General features: G+C 35.6%; 1 protein-coding gene across 3 annotated transcripts in view; it reads left to right on the top strand.

Moving 5' to 3' along the window:
• The first annotated feature begins 2,479 nt into the window (after nucleotides 1–2,479).
• PWWP3B (PWWP domain containing 3B) overlaps nucleotides 2,480–19,038 on the top strand; it is a 28,794-nt gene continuing 12,235 nt past the window's right edge. The window contains exons 1-2 of one of the 3 annotated variants that reach the window (XM_007992462.3): nucleotides 2,480–2,574; nucleotides 5,188–5,315. The gene's annotated coding sequence lies outside the window, so the exon portion shown is untranslated. Of the gene's footprint in view, nucleotides 2,634–5,187; nucleotides 5,316–12,057; nucleotides 12,138–19,038 lie in introns of those variants that run through there. The other 2 variants (XM_007992461.3, XM_073013492.1) reach the window with 2 other exon arrangements.

Below are 19,038 nucleotides of genomic sequence, written 5' to 3'. Positions count from 1 at the left end.
CACTGTAAAAAAAAAAAAATTGACATCTCCCAATTGTTCGATATTTTTAAAAAATATATAATACATTACAGTATTTATCTACATTTAACATATTTACAAAGTGGAAGCTTATAAAATAAATCAAAATGAAAGAAATTGAATTTTAAACATTTACTTTCTATGTCCCACTGCATCATCTGGGTACCCATAGGTCTCTGTGGAGACCATTTCTCTATTACCAATTTAGATATTCCAGTCTGCTACTTAAAGCACTAAATGATTCTCTCTTAACCTCTATAATGCTCAACTTTAGGCAAATCGTGCCAAAACAGTTCCCAAAATGTGAGTTCCAACTTACATTTCTGTAAAAAGTGTATGAACCTTCCAATTGCTCCTTATCCTTACCAATATTTGGTATTTTCACTATTTTGTATTTTGGTATGTTTATGTTCCACAACCATTGTTTTTTTAGAGCACTTTTTAATACCAAAGAAAATAAAACTAATGTCAACAATAATAAAAAAGCAACTCTTTAGAGTCTTTTCATTCTGAATAGCAATATTTCTCAAGGTCTTGTGACTTTATAGAACACAGTTTATCAGTTCTCTGTTCTTGATGTTGCTGTATTTCAATAAACAATTATTCTTAGTATTATGTCCTTGTTACACATTAGCAGAATTTGTCCCAAATTTTGCAGAATTTTTCATGAACAGAAGTGGTTTTTATAGAATTGCAATATTAAGAAGCTTTGGGCTTTGAAATTATATCAGAGCTCTTGAGATAACTTGCTATTAGAAATCACATGAATAAACAAGTGGGACTACATCAAACTAAAGTTTCTGCACAGCAAAGAAAATAGTCAACAGAATGAAAAGGTAACTCATGGAATGGGAGAAAATATTTGCAAACCATGCATCCAATAAGGAGTCAATATCCACAATTAGAAACTTATAAAATTAATACCCACAACAAGAAACTTATAAAATGCAATGTCAAGAAAAAACTAGCAAGTAACCTGATTTTAAAAATGAGCAAAGGACCTGGGTAGTAATTTTTCCAAAGAAAACGTACAAACGGTCAAAAGGTACATGAAAAAACTGTAGTTAATAATATGTAATGTATATTTGAAATTTGCTAAGAAAGTAGATCTAAAGCGTTCTCATCTCACACGAAATGGTAACTATGTGAGGTGATGGATATGCTAATTGGCTTGATTGTGGTGATTATTTCACAGTGTACACATATATCAAATCATCACATTACTCATCTTGAATGTATATAATTTTTGTCAATTGTACAAACAAATCATATGAGACATTTCAAGACCAAACTAGACAGACATTAATCTGGGAGAGATCAAAATACTTTGTAGGTAAAAGAGCCTCAGGAGGAGGCACTGACCACCAGTTCCTTTTACTTCTATAAGAGCTCATCAAAATTTTCTTACTTGCCCAAAAATGCATTTCTATCCATTTTTGCATTATTATACATTTTGAGGTAATTTTGTGGGTGCAAAAAGTTTACAATTGTCATATATTAAAAACAATGAAGAAAATGTGGTAAAAATAAGTTGAATAGCAGATGAAACCAAAATTGTCAGTTTTATTAAGAGGGGAACATAAATTGCAGGACTTTGCTTGTGAGAGTGAAATGAAGAAGAGGCAGAGAGTCCTCAAATTATGCTGCTTTTAGCTTTCTTCACAGTGAAGTAAATATCAGGAGTAGGTAAGGACGTTGGGAATTCTCTGCTTGTATTCTTTGCCCCTTTCTCTACTTTGTTGTTCATTTCTTAATTATTGAAATGTAAGAACTAGCTTGGGTATATTTTTGTTTATGCAATCATTTGGGCAATCAAAAGCACTTGAAAAGCACTCCTAAGTTTGCGACTGATTTTTTAATTTGGCCTATGGTGATTTTACTCTTAATACTTTTTTTTTTTTTTTTTTCCGATTTCAGTATAATCACATTTTGTTTGAGGATTTTTCTTTGGAAATGACCTAAGGAAAGAAGTATAAGAAACTTGAATGAAAGGAGAGATATATTATGTCCCAGGTTCAGATTCAAAATTGTAAAGAATTAATTCTACCTAAAATAAAGTATTAATTCACTGTAATCCAAATTAAAATACTTAGCGTATTTGTGTGTGTGTGTGTGTGTGTGTGTGTGTGTGTGTGTGTGTGAAGTTTGGCCAGTAGGTCTTAAATTTCCCAGAAATAAAGTACAAAAGAGGATCAGAAAAAATACATGTAAGGAACATTTTAACCACAACTTTATTGTATGAAAAAAAGATTTGCTGCTGCTGCTTCTTTTTTCCCATGAAAACACCTATCCTAGGGGGTTGAATGGAAATTGAACAGACATAGGTTACCATTACACTTTAAAGTACTTTAAGAGGAACATTTCTTCCCTTTAACTGTATTTCGGTTTAAGTTGGTCATTTTTCTCCTAAAAGAAGGAAGAACCTCGTGCTTTCCCCATCACGGAGAGGGGGCGGAGCATCCTCTAGGAGCTTGGAAGCAAGCTGCGCCCAGCCTGTCTTCGGGGAGGAGCAGCATTACACACAAGCTTCGGAGGCTTCCGTGGAGAAGCTTGGAGGTAATGGCTGTCGTAAATGCTAGTTATTTTCAGAGAGTTCTCGAAGATTTGGAATAAAGGTGAGAAAAAAAGAGAGTGCTGCTTAGGAATAACTGGAAAGGAGTGTCGTTTTGTGAGAGTCCTTGTTTCTGTGAGGGAATTAATATCTGTGTTTTGTGTACCTTCAGATTATCTTAAAAGTCCACAGTCGGAGAGGTGGTAATCAACATTACACCTGCGGAAAAATATTCTTAAAGAGGTAGCAAAAGCTAACTTTTTAATAGAGCATTTTATGTTTCCATCAAAAGGCAGTGGTGGCTGAGATAAATGATGAAACAAAACTTGGGAGGTTAATTTTCCTTATTTTGAAAAAGGTTATAATAGTCTTAAATGGAAAATTAAATTGTTGGTTGGGTATGTTGGTTTTTTATATTACTTTGAATGTGTTGATTGTGTTTCTAACAAATCTTACTGTTTTGGTGGAGTATGTTAGTAATTTAAAGTAATGAATAACTGTACAAATTTGAGTATCTCTGAGAATTAGTAGTTTGGTTATTAGTCAAGGGATACACAATAACTTAATATAATAGCTTTTTAAATAATGTGCAAAATATGATCTTTGTCTGTACTTCTACTTATCTGTCAAGAGAATTGTACATTCCTATTTGTACTGCAATAGAAAAAATCTAAAAGATCATAACAATAACAGACATACCTTAATATAATAAAACACAACAAACAATATACTTAGTAATAAAGGATGCCTGATAAAAAAGGATGTTAGGGGAAAAAGGAGGAAATTTTCCACTTCTTTCTTCCACATTTTACTTAGCATGCAGTTCCTATGTCAGCATAGAAACTGAGATGAGAACTTAAAATCATGGGGGAAAAGCTACTTTCCCCAAAATAGTGTAAACTCATATAGACAGGGAAAGGTGTCCAAATATGTGGCTAAATAAATGTAATTTCAAATAGTATATTCAAACATGTACGTGATGAGGAAAAAAATTAAAAGGATTAGACTCAAATGTACGCCATGAACAACTCAGTTTGAGTACTGATGATGTGTATTTTCATCTTTAGATTTTTATGTGCTTTTAGATTCTTTTGGAAATGATAGTGGAGCTGAAAAGGGAATAATCACTTTTGTTACAGACACTTGAGCAAATAGCTACACACACATTCCATTGTCTTTAGCTGCAGTAGGATTTTTCTGTGGGTCTGAGAAGGCTCATTACCTGATTGCTTGTGCTTTTCTTGCAATTTAACTATTGAGGCTATAGTCCAGACTCTGATTCAAGCAGAACATATTTATCTTTATACTCCTGAGGAATAATTCATAAAATGTTTTAAACATATTGTGATATAGTCATATAATATAGTATAGTATATCTATAATGTTGAATACTACGCAGCTGTAAAAGGAATGAGCTAACTCTAAATGTAATGATTAGAATAAATGTCCAAGGTGGTTTCTAAAAATAAGCAAATTGAAGAATGGCCTGTATCATGTACTCCTATTTGTTTACCAAAAACAAAATGTGCATGCATTAGTACAGCGTATGCAATAAAAATCTGTAAATATACATACCACTTTATTAATTGGAGATACAATTGTTCTTATATCTCCACACATATCTCCAATTAATAGAATATTTTAACCTTCTATCTGTTACATTTCCCCATTTTAAAAATTTCATTTTGAAAAGAGCAAGCCTGAATAATTTTCATCAAGAGAAAAACAAAATTTTAGAAATGTGGAAAAAATTTTGTAAAGCAATTCACAAAAAGATGATATGGAAAATAATTATTGATATGGAAAGATGTTCAAATATATTACTGGAGGAATAAAGGGTCTAGTTTCAAAAAGCTTCCACATTGATAAGTATCTACAGAAAAAAATCTAGACATATACAGAGCAAACCGTTACATTTTGACCATTGTTGTGGAGATTTCCTTTCTTCTTTGGAAATCCAAAAGATGTAGAAATATATATACAATATGCATGAGATATATTATAATGAAAAATATTAAAACGAAAACATTATGATCCCACTTTTGTATAACACATGCACAGAACTCTTCAACTGAGAATGAAAAATTCTAGAAGCCTGAGTGTCTGCAGTTCTAGTTCTGGTCACAAGATGGTGCTTGCCAGGTTTCCTAAGCTTTGTCCAGGCAAATATTTTTATGAAGTGGACAAAGCAGTGAAATGTGTTTTGTATTAGCCGACTATGAGACAGCATGTAGAGTGTGATTGAAATTCCATTCAAAATATTGTAAATATCTAGAAGAAAAATCCCCACCAATAACTGACATAAAGACTCACACAGAAATCATAAAAAATGCTACATAAAGTCTGGCCCATAGTAGAAACAAGTCAATTGTTCTTTCCCTTCTCTCTTTTCTCCACCTCATAATTTTCCTGAAGGATATTATTTTAGCATGAATGAAATAACATAACTGACCCAGAGAGCATTTCATATTGTAATAACATGAAGGAAAACAGATGGCATCTACATTGCAGATGAGATTTCGCCTCATTCCTGTGTTTTGGAATGACATGCTTATTAGAGTTTAGGTAGGGAAATTTATTTACACCTTTTCCATTTCATTGGTTTGATTCCCTGCCAGCCGAGCCCCAGAAGGACAGTTCAACCACAGAAGTGCCAAGCCAGGTAAAGACCCTGCTGGACAAGCAGTTGGAGTGAGACTCAAGACGGACCACAGGACCAGACCCACCAGGATCCACGTGACAGTGGGTAAGACTCTTCCCATTTCACAAAACATTTCACGGTATAAACATGTTGAGAACTTGGAGAACAATGTATTTTGCTTCCTGCTCTACAGCCATCATAGCATTTTAAATTAAAAGCCACATTTCATGTAAGGATCATGATAGGTTGAGAATTTGGGGTATACTTCATTTTGTTTCCTGTTCTACAGCTATCATGTTTGTAATTAAAAGTCATAACTTCTAGTTTTCGGAAAGAATCTTATATATTATACCACTATGAAGAAATCATGCAAGAGGCTATTCAGATGTCTCCCTGAGGCCTGACTCTGTAGTCCTTGACAACTATGTTAGGTTGTCATACCATAAACTAGATAACATAGTTTTAAAGGTTTCTTAGAACCTGCTTAAGGTCTCACGACCTTCTTGAATCACCTGTACAGTCATGCATGGCTTAACGACAGGGACATATTATGAGAAATGCTTCAACAGGCGATTTTATCTGAGAACATTACAGAGTGTACTTGCATGAACTTAGATGGTATCGCCTACTACACACTTAGGCTATATGTTATAGCCTATTGTTTCTATACCACAACCCTATGTACCATGTTACTGTACTGAATACTGTAGGCAGTTGCAACACAATAGTATTTGTATATCCAAACATATCTAAATATAGAAAAGTTACAGTAAAAATATGACATAAAAGACAAAAAACAGCATACCTGTATAGGGGAATTACCATGAATGGAGCTTGCAGGACTGGAAGTTACTTTGGGTGAGTCAGTGAGTGAGTGGTGAGTGAAAGTGAAGACCTAGAACATTATGTACACTACTGCAGACTTGAACACTTAGGCTACAGTAAATTTATTAAAACAAATTTTCTTTCTTTAATGATAAATTAACCTTAGCTTATGGTAACATTTTACTTTATAAATGCTTAAATTTTTAAATCTTTTAACACTTTTTAAATAATACCTTAAAACACTAACACATTGTACAGCAGTAAAAAAATAAAATAAAATTTATTTCTTTATATCCTTGTTCTATAAGCTTATTTTCTATTTTTGAAAATTTTTAATTTTTTTTTGTTTTCAAACTTTTTTTTGTTAAACACCAACACACACATTAGCCTAGGCCTACGCAGGGTCAAGATCATCAACGTCACTGTCCTCCATTTACACATCTCGTCCCACTGGAAGGTCTTCAGGGACAGTAACACTCATGGTGATGTTGTCTCCTAGAATAACAATGCCCTTTTCTGGAATACCCACTGAAAGACCTGCTCTTTGGCTATTTGACAGTTAACACTTTTTTTTCTAAGTAGAAGGAATATACTAAAATAAGATTAAAAAGTATAGTATAGGAAGTACATAAACCAATAGCAGTCATTTATTATCATTATCAAGTATTAGGTACATCATATAATTGTATGTGCTATACTTTTATGCCACTATCAGTGTAGTAGGTTGTTTATACCAGCATCACCACAAACAGGTGAGTCATGAGTTGTGCTTCAGTGTTACAATGGCTGTGACCAACATCACTAGGCAACGGGAATTTTGCAGCTTTAGTATAATCTTACAGGAACATCATCATATATGCAGTTTGTCATTGACTGAAATGTCACTATGCACCACATGACTATATTCTCTTAATATTTTGTAGTGGTTTGACAAACTTAATTCTTTCCCAGCAACCGTCACAAATCTGTGCCTCGTAACGTTGTGCTCTCAGTGAGATTGTTGATGCTGAGCCTCATTGTGTCCGTGAGCTCTCCTTTGGTTACCTTGGAGAGACAGAGCAGTAGTGGCAGCTTAGAAAAGATTAGAACCCAGCATTCACTTATGATAACTCAGAGAGTTGCAAAAGGTCAAATTATCCAAGAACAAAAACAATGTCCCCGTTACCGCCAAAGCTCTTCCCACACAATTCCCTTTTTATTACACAACAGAGAAAATAACGATGGGATATTGTGTTTGTGTTATACTTCTCTTTTTTGTACCCCCCCAAATATATTCCACATATCTAAAACCACCTATCTGATACCCATTATTCATTCTTCTGACTTGTATCTTGTCTATATTCTCATCGTCTACCTTCGTCCTACTTACGAAAGTAAATTTTTTATGTGATCTCTTTTCTTCTTTGCCATGTTTTAATGCAATCCAATTATCACCCATTGAAAATACTTTATTCAAGCTACTTTGTGAAGGTTCAGGGGGATAAAAGAGGCTACAACAGACCAGAAACGTTTACTATCCCCAGAGCAATAGAATGAGCCTTCTTAAAAAACAAAAACAGAAACAAAAACAAACAAAAAACGGCTTTTCTAGACAAGTAGGTAGCTAAAACTCTTTTTATTATTATATTTTTAAATATATTAATGGCTTAATATTTAATATTTGGACAATCTAGGTTAATATAGAGATACAGGTGACCCATGCATCCTTGCTGACTATGCTATCTAGGATATGGGAGATGACAACCTAGCATTGTTGTCAAGGATTGGAAAGTTTTCTCTCCACTGAGCTAATAAAGGTTTCAAACCTGCACTGTCTGATTTTTTGGCTGTCTGTCTGAAAACTTAAGAAACATAACCCTGTCATAATGCCTTGGTGATAAACTCTTAAAAGCTAAACACTGGGTCCTGCCAACAGAAATCCGTATCTGACCAAAGAACTCTGTGTCATTTTAAATTTGGTTACCAGGAAAATTTCGACCCAGGCTGACCCTTCTGTTATGAGTCTCTGAAAGAATGACGGCTTCTTTCTTTAGAGTCCCCAACACAGACAGTTTTCTTTTTTTCCATTTCATCATTACAGGAAGAGATGTGTCAAATGCAGCTCTGTGTCTCTAACCTAAATAGCGAGAATGTGGCAGGAGATGTGTTTACCCACTCACTGTGATAATAAATGGGGCTATGAGGGCCTCACCAACTTTACCTAGTTTTATGATTTTTTATAACATTATCTTAAGAGACCTAAACCTCAGAATCATTATCCATTAGCAATGTGTAGGTTTTAATGCTTCCTGGGAAATAACACCTGAACGTTAAAGGCAATAAAAGTCTAAATTTAAAGCTTAATTTCATGAGTATGTTGCGAATAAAAAAGCCCAGCAAAAGAGGATAAAAATGCAACTTTCCCATACTGAATTGGCAGCTGCAAATCGCAAAGCACAGGAGCAAGGAATTGTCGATTGTTAATGAGGGTAGAATGAAAATGGCACTTCTCTGTATAATGAATGATTTTCAACCCCCTATCCAGGAATCACCGTATCTGAAAGGGAAGTTGCTGCCAGGCCCTATAACACATAAGAGACTTCTCATAACTGATCTAAGGCCAAGTGAATGCTATCATGCAGATACGGTCAGTGCAAAAGCATAGTGCAGGCCGGGAGTGGTGGCTCACACCTTGTAATCGTAGCATTTTGGGAGGCTGAGGCAGACAGATCACCTGAAGTCAAGAGTTTGAGACTGGCCTGGCCAACATGGCAAAACCCCATCTCTACTAAAAGTACAAAAATTAGCTGGGTGTGGTGGCACATGCCTGTAATCTCAGCTACTCAGGAGGCTGAAGCAAGAGATTCACTTGAACCCAGGAGGCAGAGTGAGCCGAGATTGTGCCACTGCACCACAGCCTGAGTGAAAGAGCAAGACTGTCAAAAAAAAAAAAAAAAAAAAAAAAAGAAAGAAAAGAAAAGAAAAAAAGCATAGTACATGAAAATACATTTTAATTTGTGTGGGAATGTAGATGGATGTAAGAGATAGAAAGAGGTCAAGGATAGTAAGTATGGTAGTTGCCGAAGATGGTTGTAGTTCACTGATATGTTCACAGAGACGTGAGACTAAGCAATACTCATGCTGGGGTTATTTCTTTCTTTCTTTTATTTATTTATTTATTTATTTATTTATTTGAAACAGAGTCTCGCTCTGTCACCCAGGCTGGAGTGCAGTGGCGCGATCTTGGCTCACTGCAAACTCGGCCTCCCGGGTTCATGCCATTCTCCTGCCTCAGCCTCCTGAGTAGCTGGGACTACAGGCGCCCTCCACGGCGCCTGGCTAATTTTTTGTATTTTTAGTAGAGACGGGGTTTCATCGTGGTCTCGGTCTCCTGACCTCGTGATCTGCCCCCATCGGCCTCCCAAAGTGCTGGGATTACAGGAGTGAGCCCCCCACACTCGGCCACGCTGGAGTTATATTCACCAATTTCCTCACAGTTTGAAAGTGAGTGACATCATCTTTGGTTCTACCAAAGAGACAGGATTCCAAGCCCAGGAGGGAGTGAATAATGGTGGAGAGAGGGCATACCTCCTGTTTTGGAGTTAGACTTTGGCTCTGATTTTGTCTCACCCTCTTCCTAGTTTTGTGACCATGGTCATTAGCAAGAGTGCCCATTTCCTTGTTTCCTGGATCTCTATTAGTTGTATCATTTATTTGCTTCTTTGTCAGTTAATTTAGGTAGAAAAATGCCATCTTATTGCTGTTTTCTATTTGCATCTCTTTGATTATTAGGGAAGGTGAATATCTTTTATGTATTAGTTTTCATCTTTATTTTGAATATTTGGGTTTTGAGGAGTCCCGATATATAGCACCTCCCTTTCTCCACTGAACAAACTGGATAGACAGATATAAAACAAATGGAGTTGCAGATGGAAGCCAAAATGTCAACATTAGTACAAGGGGAAGAGGAAGTTGCAGGGTATTGATTATTGTGAGAATCAAATGGGCTTATTTATTAATTATTACTTTATTTTATTTTATTTGAGATGGAGTCTCATTCTGTTGCACAGGCTATAGTGCAGTGGCACGATCTCAGCTCACTGCAACCTCCGCCTCCCGGGTTCAAGTCTTTCTCCCACCTCAGCCCTCTGATTAGCTGGGATTACAGGCACCCACCACCACACCTGGCTAATTTTTGTATTTTTAGTAGAGTTGGGGTTTCACCATGTTGGCCAGGCTGGTCTCGAACTGCTGGCCTTAAATAATCTGCCACCTAGGTCTTCCAAAGTGCTGGGATTACAGTCGTGATAACAGAACTCCAAATTTAAGCAAACCTACCCAAATAACCTAGAGGTTTGTAGCTGTACAGGAAAGGACAGAGATTCCTGTGGTGGCACCATATGAGCTTGCTCTCAAGGAAGTAAATATTAGGAGTGGGGAAAAATTATTCTCTCAGAACATTGTGAATGGTCTATTTATGTCTTTTGCCCATGTTTACTCTACCATTTATTTCTTATTAATATGTAAGAGCTACTTTAGCAATATTTTTGCATTGAAAACAGTTTTTTTCAAGTTTGTTCTATATTTTCAAATTTGGCTTATTGTGTTTTTACCAATAAGAATTTTTTTGTTTCTAATTTCAGGATATTCAGATACATACATATCTCCTTAAGGATTTTTGTTGATGTTTTATATTTAGAAATGACTTTAGTTGAAAAAACGATGAAACTTTCTGAAAGATGAATGAGAAGACCTGAATAAAAAGGGAGACATACATCATGAGCCAGGGCCAGGAGAATTAAAATTTCAGGGAATTGTTTATCCCCAAAATAATGTATTAATTCATTGCAGTACAAATAAGAATGTAGAGGGGTTTTTTAATAGAGCTTGACCAGTTGGATCTTGAAATCGTTTTTAGAAATAAGTTGCCAAAATTGGCAAGAAAAATACGTAAAAGATGTTCTTTACTGAGTCTTTACGATAAAGGCATTTCTACCTTTCTTTTTACCGCAGAAAATCACCCACTCTTGTAGTTTGAATGTAAATTACACAGACACATGTTGCCATTCCGCTTTCAATTGCTTTAAAAATGATAATCTTTTCGCTTTAAGGGAATTTCAGTTTAACTTGGTGATTCTCCACCCTTTGAGGGAAAGGCCCCCTGCTATTCCCATCACTGGGAGGGGGCGGAGCCTCGTCGGAGCCGCTCCGAAGGGAGCTGTACTCGGCCGGTATTGGGGGAGGGGCAGCATTTCAAGAGGCTGCAGCTGACAAGAAGCTTCAAGGTAATGGCTGTCTCAAAGCCAGTTATTTTCTGGGAATTTCTTCGGGCCTTGGTGTTAAAGTAAAAGAAAAAAAAAAAAAAAAGAAATAGAGATTGTTGCCTGACAGAGGTGGGAATGGAATATGGTTTTGTTTGAACTGCTGTTATTGGAACGGAATTAATCCTCTGGAATTTTTGTTTCGCCCGATATTTTTAAAGTCCTCCGTGTGGGAGTGGGCGATCAGATTACAGCTTCTAAATTAAGACTTCGGTGAGACGTGCTGTTCCTGTTAATTTTTTTACGTGGCATTACATATTTCTACCTTTGTTACAGATTTTATTATATTTTGACTTAAACGCATTATTCTACGCAAAAAAAATGATAGAAAAATGTAAACACACAAAGAGAATGACATATAGGGACACAAATATAAATGTACGTGAACATGGAAAGGGATTCAGATATGCCGTCGAGTGATAACACTTGTAAAGATGTGTATTAGTTTTCCTTAGGAAGGGAACTAGACTGCCGAGTTAAAGTCAGCATCTCTGAGTGTTCATCTCTGAGTGTTCAGATTATGGAAGTTTTTTTAAAATCTACTTTTCACTAGTTTCAGCATTTTTAGAATTGTTTTTATTCGTGCTCATTTTTATAATAAGAGCAAAATAAAGCCAAAAGAGTTTACTCATTTTGTTTCAAATGCGTGGACACACATAGACACCGCAGACACGCTCCCATACTCCCTTGTCTTTTGCCAATAGGGAATTTTTCCTGGACCTGATCAAGTGGGTAGCCTGGTTGCTGTGTAAACTACAGCCCTGCATGTGTCCTCCCTGCAGCCCGTCCTTTCAGTCCACAGGTACAGCCATGGTCGGCAAGAGCCACTTTTCTATATCATCTAAGTTTAAGAGTGAGAAACGGATAGGATTTGGTTTATTTCTATGAACAGTTTTAAAAGTATTATGTACTATGGTGCATCCATACAATGGCATGTTATATAGCTGACAAATGAAAGTATGAACTTGTAGTGACTTGAAAAGATGTCTGAGAAGTAAAAAGAGCAAACTGCAGAATGGTAAGCACCATATTATGTCATTTAAACATAAAAGACTACATTAATATATGTGTAACCAAATCAGAAAAAATATAAACCAGCCTGCTAATGGAATTATTTGTTCAGTTGAAGAGATAGGGCAGGCTTTACTATCACTATTTTAAAAAAAATTCTTAATACATATTTAGTCTTTTTCAAAAACAAAATCGGAAAAAAGATTGAGGTAAAATGTTGCAAAGTTGGGGGAAAATTGCATCTGAAGTGATTCACTAAAAAAATCACATTGAAAATACTTATTAGTATGCAAAAATGTTTAAACCATGAGCTTAAGCAGTACAAAAAGCTGATTTGAAATCATATGCATTCATATGTTTATGTAAAGAAAAAATATGGAAAGATATACAGGAAATAATATCTTTCCAGAATTATACTTTCTTTTTATATATCTTACTCATATTTTCAATTTTCAGTAACCATGCAATTATATTTCTACAATCCGACCATTGTAGGTGAAGAGATTCGGATTCCGTTTGTTACATAATGCTTAACAAAACTAAATTTGAGCATGGTATATTCTAGAAGCCTGAGAAAGCTGCTTGCTGGCAGGATGTAGTTCCCACCGTTCTCCCAAAAGGATGTTGTAGTAACAGTTCTGTTTCTCATCACAAGATGGCGCTTGCAAGATATCCTAAATTTTCTCCAGACAACTATTTTTATGAAGTGAGCAAACAAAACAATGAAATGTATTTTATTATCAGACTGTGAGACAGCACGTAGAGTGTGATTCAAATTCCACTCAAAAAATTGTATATGTCTAGAAGAAAAGCCTCACTCAAGAACTGATGTGAGGTCTTAAACAGAAATCTTAAAAAAATGCTGCTACATAATCTGCCCCATAGTAGACACAAGTCAATTGTCCTTTCCCTCCTCTCCTTTTTCCACCTTGTAATTTTCCTGAATGATATTATCTTAGCATGAACCAAATAACATAACTGACAAAGAGAGCATTTCATATTGTAAGAACATGAAGTGAAAATAGATGGCATCTACATCACAGATGAGATTTCACCTCATTCCTGTGTTTTGGAATGACATACCTGTTAAAGTTTAGGCAGGGAAATTTATTTACACCTTTTCCATTCCATTGGTTTGATTCTCTGCCTGCCTTTATCAGAGATGCACTTGTCATGGGAAATCTGCATGTGATGCCAGGTGAGCCTCAGAAAAACAGTGGAACCACAAAAGTGCCAAGCAGGGTAAGGGCCCTGTCAGACAAGCAGTTGGAGTAAGAATTAAGATAGCTGAATCTCAGTGCCAGACACACTACTATCTGTGTGACAGTGGGTAAGGCTTTTCCAATTTCACAAAGCATTTCATGGTAAAAACATTCTAAGTTGAGAATATGGGATACAACTGATTTCACTCTGGCTCAGTAGCCATAACATTTTAAATTAAAAACTACAGATTCTAATGTTGGGAAAGAATTATATATGCTAAACTCCTGTAGGAAAAGTATGCAACCAGTCATAATGATGTCTAATTATGGAAGACTTGGATGTCCCAGCCGTCTGCCTGACTCTCAAAAAATCCTTAAAAACAATCCTTTCCAATGGGTGGCCATGGCAACCATTCTGAGTCTCTGACTTCTAAGCTTATTCTCTTAATAAGGTCGTTGTTGTCTGGATTAGTCCAGGGGGTGCAGACCCCCAGTATCTGTGTCTGGCTGCATTGGGTATACAGGGCAGCACTGTTAGCTTAGAAGAGTCGAAAGAGGATTCCTCTAGAATAAGCCTTAAGAGTCTCCAAAGTACAAAAATATTCATTAATAGGAATAGTGTCCCCAACATATTCCCCAGCTTTCCCTGGACATCTCCCACCACCCTCTCATACACACATACATTCATTCCTTAGATGTAATAACTATAATAAGGGCTACAAACTGGGGCATTATAGAACTACTCTTCTTTTCTTAGATTTTTAAATATTTTCCCCCAACCACAATATGTTTATTTGTCTTGTGCCCAGTATTTATTCATCTTTTGTCTTCTCCATTTCCATTGTCCATCTTCCTACTCCTTTGAGAGAAGAAATTCATTTGCTTATTCTTTTTTCTTTGCCTTTCCTTTAAATGTATACCCTCTAGTATTGCCTATTTGAAATTACTTATTCAAGCTTCCTTGTCAGTTTTCAGGGAGGCATGAACAAGCCACAGAAGAAGAAAACTATTTAGTAGCCCTAAAGCAATAGAGGCCTCTAAAACCACTGCATTTCTGGTTAAACCAGACAAACACAGACTAGTGACGTAAGAATTTTTGTTAGATGATTGAAAGTTCACTGACTGATTTCTAACCTGTATCCAGATAATAATTCAGATCTATGGTTTATTTGAAACTTTTTTCTTGTCCCCTTCTTTTATATGTCCATATCTACCTCTTGCTTCACACTTAAATTGTCACTGAACTTTAAAAAATTATTCTAAAATATTTTGATATTTGGTAGCACTAGTTGTCCCTCCAGTCTGCTAGTAAAGTCAGAACTCGGTCCTAAACCCATGTCTCTATATCTGTTTGTGAATTTGTAATACGTAAGAACTTTGCCATAATACTTGCCTGAGGAACTCTGAGGTTTAGACACTGAATCTTTAACAGTGTCTCATATCTCCTTACTAAAGAACTGATAAGTACTTTTATTTAGAGTGGTGGTGTGTCCAGAGTTGGTTCCTTCTGATGGGTTCTTGGTCTCACTGACTTCAAGAATGAAGCTGCAGACCTTCCTGGTGAGTGTTACAGCTCTTAAAGGTGGCATGGACCCAAAGAGTGAGCAGCAGCAATTTATTGTGAAGAGTGAAAGAACAAAGCTTCCACAGCATGGAAGGGGACCTGAGCAGGTTGCTGCTGCTGGCTGGGGTGGCCAGCTTTTATTCCCTTATTTGTCCCCGCCCATGTCCTGCTGATTGGTCCATTTTACAGAGTGCTGATTGGTGTGTTTACAATCCTTTAACTAGACACAGAGTGCTGATTGGTGCATTTTTACAGAGTGCTGATTGGTGCATTTACAATCCTTTAGCTAGACACAGAGCGCTGATTGGTGCATTTTTATAGAGTGCTGATTGGTGCATTTACAATCCTCTATCTAGACACAGAGCATTGATTGGTGCGTTTACAGTGCTCTAGCTAGACAGAAAAGTTATCCAAGTCCCCACTTGAACCAGGAAGTCCAGCTGGCTTCATCTCTCAGTGGCAGGAATAATTTTTGTCCTGTCCTGGCTCTTTTTCTATGGGTATCTCAGAGAATGGTGGAGTTAAGAGAGGACTCCTTTTTACTTTAAATTCCCCAGGGCAAACCCCAGATGGATTTTCCTTCTTGCTTGTTTATGCCAGGAAGAACACTGCAGTTTAGTCTGTTTACTGGAATATGCAGCGTGCAGTAGAGCTTTGTTTGTCTATGCACTGTAATGATGGGATTGTGAGGCCCTCATCAAACTTGTTTCCATTTTATTCCTTTAAAAAATGTTTCCCTTTCCATCATCCTGTCTTGACTCCTAATAGTTTTATTTATTGGCATGTGTAAGTTTTGCCTGGGAATATCTACACATTACCTGGGAAGTATAAAATCTCCAGTGTGGCAGGTTTATCCCTTTATCCCTCTAAGTCACTAGCTGGTAATTTTTCTTTTTATTCATATACATTTTACCAGGGATTATGGAGTCTCTTTCACCCTGGCAGTGAATCACTATATCTGGCTTACCATTTTCTAAACTTGGGATGCTCATTATTACTAAGGTTTTCCTGATGTTCTTCCTCTTCAGGTGGGCTGATATTCAGCCAGTTGACATTAATAAGATTGAACTCTTTTTTTACAGTGAGATTCAGTTGTTACTTGTCTGTGCTTCTGCCTTGGGGAGGTCATTGAATATTTTGATTATCTATGAAATGTCTAAGATTCCTTGCTTTACCAATGTCCGTGGCCGCCTCATTGTCTTTGGGAGTGTTCTAACTGGACTGTTTATGCTTGTTGTATGGGCCTTATGCACTAAAATAATGACTTTTATTTATTCTATAACCACTCTGTTTCCCTGTCATATGTTACTCAGCTTCTGCTTTTAACTGGGTACATATTCTTAACTAGATCATTATCTCCAGATTGTAGCATTTTGTTTTCCACTTCTTTCTTCCTCCCTATTTCCTTCCTTCCTTCCTTCCTCTCTTTCCACTCATATGGTTTAGTGGCATGTGAGAACTTCAGTGTGGTTAGAGGCTCTGCCAGTGGGGATAAATTTCATGTACTGTATAATGCTGATGTCATCTGGTTTCTTGACATATGTCCTGTGCTAACTCTCAATGAAAGAGATAATTAGTGAAGACATGTATTTTTAAAAAGTTATATAACTGCATCAAAAGTCACATGTTGTAGATGCCCCCCATGCTTTAAAGCAATTCAGAAATAGAAGTTAATAAAAATTAATAAAATATATCAAAATAATTTACATTTTTAACATATTATTTCTACACTACAGAGGGTATTTTTACACATATCTTGTGGAACCCACAGTCTTCTTTGGCAATCATTGATTCAAAGTACAAATCAAAATCCCTATATGTATCCAGATTACTCTCACAGTAAAATACAAATGTCTTATATTGTCATATTCTGATTGGATGACTTTTTAAGACTGGGGTTTAAAGAGGTATAGTTTACATAGAGTTAAAGTCACTCTTTTAGATTTACGGTTTGATGAGCTTTGAGAAACATATACCATCATGTAACTACCAATACAGACAATCTGTATAACCTTTCCTTTACTCCAAAATGTTCCCTCCTGCCCCATTGTAGTCAATCCCTATCTCTGTCAGTTCCTGACAACCACTGATTTGATTTCTGTCCCTATAGTTTTTAGTTTTCCAGAATGTCATACAAACGGAACCATAAAGTATATAGCCTTTTACATCTGGCTTCTTTCACTTAGCATATTTTTAAAATATTCACCAATGTTGTTGCATATATCAGTAGTTTATTTCTTAATGTAGCCGAGAGGTATTCTATCATATGGATGTTCTGCAATTTGAGTATCCAGTCACCAGTAGATTTGTAGTTTTTGGCAATTATGATTAAAGTTGTTAAACATTCTACAATAGGTCTTTGTGTGTACACAAGTTTTCATGTCTCTTGAGTAAATACTTAGGAGTGGGATTTCTTGTTTTTATGATAGGTGTGTGCTTAACTACATTAGAAATTGTCAAATTGTTTTCTAAAGTAGCCGTGACATTTTACATTTCCACCAGCAGTGTATGAGAGTTCCAATTGCTACACATCATTGCTAGAAGTCCATACTGTCAGGATTTTATTTTATTTTTAATATTAGCTATTCTTATAAAGGTGTTAGTGGTGTCTCATTGTGGTTTTACTTGCATATCCTCAATTACTAATGGTGTTGAGCATATATTCATGTGTTCACTTGCCATTCATATGTCTTTTCTGATGACGTGTCTATTTAAATTGTCTATTTTTATTTGGTTATTCAATAATAATCTTATTTTTGAATTTGGAGAGTTCTTTATATATTCTGGATAAAAGTCTTTCATTACATAGGTGTTTTGCAAGTATTGTCTCCCACTCTGGGTTTCCTTTTCATTTTATTTTTTGAAAAGAAGTTGTTTTCAAGTTCAATTTATTAATTTTTTATGGTCCATGCTTTTTAAATCCTAATAAATCTTTGCCTAGACCAAAATGTCAAAGATTTTCTACTTTTTTTTTACAAGTTATAATTTTTGATTTTATATTCAGATCACTAACCCATTTTGAGTAATTTTGTATATCTTCTTAGCTGAGGGGAAAAGAAGAATATTTTGGCATATGATGTCCAGTTGTTCCAGTACCATTTGTTGAAAAGACTACCATTTCTTCATTTAATTACCTTTGTCCAAAATCTGTTGGTCATATTTGATGGCCTGTTTGGATTCTATTGATCTATAGGTCAGTCCTATGTCAATAACAAACTCTCTTAATTACCATAGTCTTGAAATCAGGTAGTATGAATCTTCTAACTTTTGTATTTTTTTCTCAAAATTTGTCTGGCTGTTGTGGTTCCTTTGCTTTTTCCACGTACATTTTGGAGTTCACTTCTCAATTTCTATGAAAAACCTACTGGGATTTTTATTGAGATTGCAATAATTCTACAGGAATGTTGGGGAGATACAACATCCTAAAAATTAGTATTTCAATTATTCTGTCAAAGAACATGGTATATTTTTCTATTTATTTAGGTCTTATTTAATTTATGTCATCAGTGTGTTGAAGTCGTCAGCATACAAATCTTGTACATAGTTATCCTCCCTTAGTATTTCCCAGTTTTTGATGATATTACAAATGGTACTTTTTAAAACTTGAAATTCCAAATTGTATTATGTAGAAATAAAATAAATTATTTTATATTGGCTTTATGTCTGGCATTATTGCTAATCTTATTTATTAGGTTTCATAGTTTCATAGCTTTTTTTTTGGTATATCTATTGGGATTTTCTACATAGATCATCTTGTCTGTAAATGCAATTTTACTTCTTCCCTTCCAATCCATATGCAATTTATTTATTTTTCAGGCCTTATTGTATTGGCTAGGATCACCAATGTATGCTGAATAAAAGCAGTGGAAGCAAACATCCTTGCCTTGTTTCTGATTTTAGGGAAAAAGCATTCCGTGTTTCACTAT

This window comes from Chlorocebus sabaeus, chromosome X, assembly GCF_047675955.1.
Source record: "Chlorocebus sabaeus isolate Y175 chromosome X, mChlSab1.0.hap1, whole genome shotgun sequence".
NCBI lineage: Eukaryota > Metazoa > Chordata > Mammalia > Primates > Cercopithecidae > Chlorocebus > Chlorocebus sabaeus.
Note: the sequence above shows the minus strand (reverse complement) of the source record. Positions and strands in the feature narration are given on the sequence as shown.